This window comes from Lontra canadensis, unplaced genomic scaffold (assembly GCF_010015895.1).
Source record: "Lontra canadensis isolate GAN:19392208 unplaced genomic scaffold, GSC_riverotter_1.0 scaffold8, whole genome shotgun sequence".
Classification (NCBI taxonomy): Eukaryota; Metazoa; Chordata; class Mammalia; order Carnivora; family Mustelidae; genus Lontra; species Lontra canadensis.
The window spans coordinates 25,110,154-25,116,669 of NW_022631002.1; the positions used below are offsets into that span (position 1 = coordinate 25,110,154).

At 36.3% G+C, this 6,516-nt stretch overlaps 1 pseudogene; it reads right to left on the reverse strand.

Annotated features, from left to right (window-relative positions):
• Positions 1 to 4,035: 4,035 nt before the first annotated feature.
• On the reverse strand, positions 4,036 to 5,715 carry LOC116865504 (annotated as a pseudogene).
• Between the last annotated feature and the right edge of the window lie 801 nt (positions 5,716 to 6,516).

The window sequence follows — 6,516 nt, forward strand, 5'->3', positions numbered from 1 at the left end:
CCTGCTTCTTTATCTGCCTCACAATATTTTATTGGATGCTACACATTGTGAATTTTACCTTCTTAGATGCTAGATTTTTCTATTCCACAAACATCCTTGAGCTTTGTTTGGGGACGCAGTTAAGTTACTGGCTAACAGCTTGATCCTTTCCGGTTGCCTTTAACTTTTATGATCAGAGCCATATTTAGTCTAATGATAATTATTTCCCAACACAAGGCAAGAATCTTCTTAGTACTCTAACCTGTTGCCCCATGATTTATGAAATTTTCCACTCCAGTTTATGGAAATGAGCACTATTGCTGGCCCTTTGGTCTCCTGAATCCTTTCAAGTGGCTCTTTCTCAGCGATGGGTAAGATTTCTCACACATACCTGGTGTTGATCAGTACTTCACAAAATAGTCTACAGATCTCTGGATTTCCCTCCATGAGCAAAGCTCTCACATCTTTAACAGTTTTTCCTGAAAACTAGTTGCCTTTTTGTCTCCAGACTCACAGTTCCAACTTCTCAACTCAAGGAGTCTTCTAGGCTCTACATGGGTTTTCCCCTCTTGCACTGAAGCCAGGAGACCCTCAGGGATAATCATAGAGTTCATATCATTTGTTCCCCATCTCTCAGAGATCACTATCCTCCATTGCCTCATATCCAGTAACTTGAAAACCGGTTTCCTATATTTTTTCCAGTTTTTGTTTTTCAAGTGGGATAGTAGATCCATCATCTGTTACTCCATCTGGGTGAGAAGTATCTCTGAATAACCTTATTTGAATCATTTGTGAGAGCCCTAATATTACTATTCTGAGTTCACTATATGCTAAATTTTTAGAATGTTCCTTTCCACTTATTCTATTTAAATTTTCAGCAACCCAGTCAGTTAGATGCTATTACTATAAGTATTTTATAAATGGGGAAACAGAGTTCATAAGAATTTTTTATATCCAGCTATTAAATGCTGAAGCCATATTTCAAACCTGGACAGTTTGATTTGAATTTATATCCATACCTGTATATGTAACACACTATAAGACTAACCACAAACTACATTTTTAATCATTATATGAGAGATTTATATATCCATCTATTTTTCAATCTTTGGCTGTATGATGATTAATTTTGTGCGTCAACTTAACAGAGCTAGGGATGGGTGCTCAGATGAACGGTAAAACATTATTTCTGGATGTGCCTGTGAAGGTTTTTCTGGAAGAGATTAGCATTTGAATTGGTGAATAGAGTAAAGCAGATGGCCCTCCCAAGTATGGGTGGGTATCTCTTGAGCAAGCGGCTAAATAAAACAAAAAGGTAGAGGAAGGGTGAAATCCTCTCTCTGCTTGAGCTAAGACATCTACCTTCTATCTCAGACATCAGCACTCCTGGTTCTGAGGCTTTCACACTCAGATCAGAAATTACAACACCAGCCTCCACTCCACCCCTAATTAAAAGGCTTTCAAACTCAGACTGAATTACACCACCAGCTTTCCTGGTTCTCAAGCTGGCAGATGGTGGATCATGGGACTTCTCAGTCTCCAAAACTGTATGAGCCAAGCCAATTCCTATAATATATATTGTACATATATTAGTTTTGGAGATAAATTTGGGGGATTGAGGGGGTAGGGAGAGAAAATCCTATTGGTTCTCTTTCTCTGGAGGACACTGACTGATACAGGTTATTACTTAAATAGAACTGTAGTTCATACCACCATTCAGCAACACACCCCTAACTATGTAACAAAACTAAAACCAAAATTTCATGGCAAAATATTTACGGTTATTATAGCTGATATTTTTTTCTTTTATTATTAAGGTCTACGTGAACCCTTAAATTAATTTTATGATTAATGAAGAGGCTTGACTTTCGGTTAGAAAAACAAAATGATGTAATGTTAATTGAATCATTTATTCTGAGACCCCCTTCTAAGATTGCAATCTTTTCCCCTGACTTTTGTTTTGATTTTATTTGATTGAAATTTTGCAGTAATCAAGTAGATCCAAGGGCCAATTCATTTATTTCAAAACTTGAAGTTTTGCATTTTTTTTAAAGATTTTATTTATTTATTTATTTGTCAGAGAGAGAGAGAACACAAGTAGGCACAGTGGCAGGCAGAGGCAGAGAGAGAAGCAGGCTCACCACTGAGCAAGGAGCCCGATGTGGGATTCGATCCCAGGATCCTGGGATCATGACCTGAGCCAAAGGCAGCGGCTTAACCAACTGAGCCACCCAGGCGTCCCGAAGTTTTGAATTATTAATAATAATATTGCTCTTAATTTCTTTACTTATTTATATTTCAGCTTCATGAATTTTACCACAAATTGGTACAGGTATACCTTGTTTTATTGCACATTGCTTTACTGTGCTTCACGGATGGTACTAGAAATTTGAGAAGAGAGTTTATCTTAAGTATAAGAATATTAACTAATACTTTAACATTTCCCTTTTGGCTTCTCACATGATATTTCTTACTGTTTTCTGCTCTTATTATCACCTGTGTGCTCTCTATTTTTCATATTTAAACTTCCAGGTAATAAATAATATTATAGGCTCAGAGCATCATGAATGTTTCTCTCAGGTCACGTTTTTGTTCTACACTGTTTCATGGATTAATTGGACCTGCAAGCCCAATCAACTATAACCAGAGAAACAAATTATAGAGAGAGGGAGAATGACAAACTCTGTAACAATCCTGCCCACAGATGGGCCTATTTTTTTCTGGCAAAAAATCAAAGCTTCCCTCCTCCTTTTTATTTTAAATTACACTTCACTGTATGTAAATAGCATTAAATAAATTTTATGTAACCACTGGTCATTTGATTTCTTATTTCTTTTTTTTAATATTTTTTTTTAATTTTTTTATAAACATATAATGTATTATTAGCCCCAGGGGTACAAGTCTGTGAATCGCCAGGTTTACACACTTCATAGCACTCACCATAGCTGATTTCTCATTTCTTAATGTTAATATACCATATCCCAAGATTAAAATAAAAATGCAAACTTATTATTATTTAACAGAAAAATATTTAATTAACATGACGTTTTTATTTCCTGTTTGTTTGAATCAAGCAACTTGGAAGCTGGGAGAGTATACTGAAAATCCTTAAATCACTTAAAATAATTTAGACCTGCTATTAATTTTATAACATGAGTAGTTAATGCAGAGTTAGCAAGTTTGTCACTGCTTTTTAATTAAACATAAGTTGATTGTAAAGAGAGAATTATTGAGCATTTGAGAGATATGTCTAACGGTTATATAATTAGATGAAAATTACATAAGAAAGGAATGCCCAATTTAATTTGTGGCATATTAGCTGTATAGTAAATATGCAGATACTCTATTCACATTTATCAAAATAGCCTACAGCAAAATAATTACAGATCACTTTTGAAAATAGTGGCATTTACTAGACATATTAATTGATATCAATCTTCCTTCAAATAGTCCATTAAGTGGAAAACTCTTATGCAGAAAATAGCTTATCTATAAAAATCAAAATGCATATCTTTTATTTCAATGTTAATTGACTGTCACTCATATATTTTCATTTATTAAAGTTAAATAATTTTCTTTGCTTTGTTGATAATTAAATCATGATGGTAGCTAACTCAAAGATTCTCAACTAAATCATGATGGTAGCTAATAATCAGTTTATAACAATAATGATATATCAGGCAATCAGAAGTAATAAAATCTGAATTCATTATATTGAAATAAGAAAACTATATGACTAAGTTTTATTTGAGTGTGTTTAAGATTGGGTAAGCTTCTAATAATAATATTTAAAATAATCTCTTTTTGAGGAGGTTGCAATAAGTTGAAGGAAAATCGTATCAGAACTTTTGTCTTATGAAAGTAACCGGCTGGCTGAGGACTACTGTTAGGAAAAGTGAACATTTTCAGTCAGTTCACAATACCTACTACATACAGGTATTTTGGGTTTGTTTCCAAACCACCACAATAAAATGAGCAACACAATAAAGTGAGTAAAAGGAATTTTTTTTGGTTTCTCAGTACATATAAAAGTTGTTACACTATATTGCAGGTCTATTAAGTATGCGATAATATTTTGCCTAAAGCAACAAGGATACACCTAGGCAATTTCTTAAAATAAGACAACAATGGAATGTGCCACATTGATTGACTCTTCCTTTCATAAATGATTTCTCCGTAGCATGTGATGTTATTTGATTACATCTACCCACAGTAGAACCTGTTTCAAAACTGGAGTCCAACCCTGCCACTTCTTTACCAATTAAGTTTATGGAATATTCTAAATCCTCTGTTGCCAATCCAACAGTCTTCACAGCATCTTCTCCACGGGGAGATTCCATCTCAAGAAACCACATCCTTTGTTCATCCATAAGAAGCAGCTCCTCGTCTATTAAAGTTTTATCCTGAGATGGTGGCAGTACAGTCCCATCTGTAGGCTCCACTTCGGATTCTAGTTCTCTTGCTATTTCTGTCACATCTGCATGACTTCCCTCCACTGAAGTCTTCCACCCCTCAAAGTCAGAGACGAGAGTTGGAATTTACTTCCTCCAAACTCCTGTTCATGTTGCTATTTTGACCTCTTCCCATAAACCACAAATGTTCCTCATGGCATCTAGAATGATGAATACTTACTGGGAAGTTTTCAATTTACTTTACCCAGATCCATCAAAGGAATCACTACCTATGACAGCTATAGTCTTATGAGATGTATTTCTTAAATAATAACAACTGAAAGTCAAAATGACTCCTTGATCCACAGGCTACAGAATGAATGTCATATTAGCAGCCATGAAAGCAACATTAATCTCATTGTACATCTCCATCAGAACTCTTGGGTGACCAGGCGCATTGTCAATAACTAGTAATATTTTTAAAGGAATCTTTTTTTCTGAGCAGGTCTCAACAGTGGTCTTAAAATAGTCAGTAAACCATGTTATAAACAGATGGGCTGTCATGTGAGCTTTGTTGTTCCATTTATAGACATAGGCAGGGTCAGTTTAGCATAATTCTTAAAGACCCTAGAAATTTTGGAGTGGTAAATGAGTACTGCCTTCAACTTAAGGTCACCAGCTGCACTAGCCCCTAAGAGAATCAGTGTGTCCTTTGAAGCCAGGCTTTGACTTCTCTCCAGCTATGAAAGTCTTCTAATAGAAGGCTATTTCATCTACATTGAAAATCTGTTGTTTAGTGTAGTGGCCTTCATTAATTATGTTGGCTCAATCTTCTGGATAACTTCCTGCAGCATCTCCATCGGCACCTGCTGCTTCACCTTGCACTTTTATGTTTTCCTTAAAGCTCACGAACCAAAATCTGCGTTTTCAAAATTCTCTTCTGCAGCTTCTTCACCTGTCCCAGCCTTCATAAAATGAAATAGAGTTAGGGGCTTGCTCTGGATCAGTCTTTGGTTTAAGGGAATATTGTGGCTAGTTTAAGCTTCTTTCCAGACCACTCAAACTTTCTCCATACCAGCAGGAAAGCTGTTTCACTCTCTTATCATTTGTGTATTCACTGGAATAGGACCTTAAATTTCCTTCAGGAACTTCTCCTTTGCATTCACACCTTGGTTGTTCAGCACAAGAGGCCTACCTTTTGGCCCATGTCAGCTGCCAGTGCACCTTTCTCACTAAGCTCAATCATTTCTAGCTTTTGATTCAAAGTGAGATACATACGGCTCTTCCTTCTACCTGAACACTTGAGAGGCCACCGTAGGGCTATTAACTGGCCTAATTTCAACATTGTTGTGTGAGGGGACAGGGAGTCCCCAGGAAAGGAAAATATAGGGAACCACTCTTTGGTGGAGCTGTCAGAACACACATAAAATTTATCAAGTTTGCCATCTTATGTGGGCATAGCTCGTGGTGCCCCAAAACAATTAGAATAGTAACACCAGAGATCACTGATCACAGATCACCATAACAAATGTAGTAACAATGAAAAAGCTTGAAATATTGCAAGAATTACCAAAATGTAACACAGAGACACAAAATGAGCAAATACTATCAGGGGTGGGGTGAGGGGAATATGGTGCCAATAGACTCACTTGACATAGGGTTGCCATAAACCTTCAATTTGTAAAAATGCAACACAATGGGGACAATAGCAATATTAACTCTCATCACCACTCTGTACATGAGATCTCCAGGTTTACCCATCTTACAACTGAAAGTCTGTACCGATCTCTCTACTTCCCCCACCCACTCCGGCCCATGATAACCAGCATTCAACTCCCTACTTCCATGTGTTTGACTGTTTTAGATTCCACATATAAGCGAAATCATGTAGTACTTTTCTTTCTGTGTTTGGGTGATCTCACTTAGCATCATGTCCTCCAGAATCATCCATGTTCTCACAAATGACAGAATTTCCTCCTTGTTTATGGATTAATAGTATTCCATTATTATATACACATATATATGTCATATTTCCTTTATCCATTCATCTGTTGATGGACACTCAGGTTGTTTCCATATCTGGGCTACTGTAAATAATGCTGCAATGAACATGAGGCTGACAATATCTCTTCAAAGGATGCAGAGA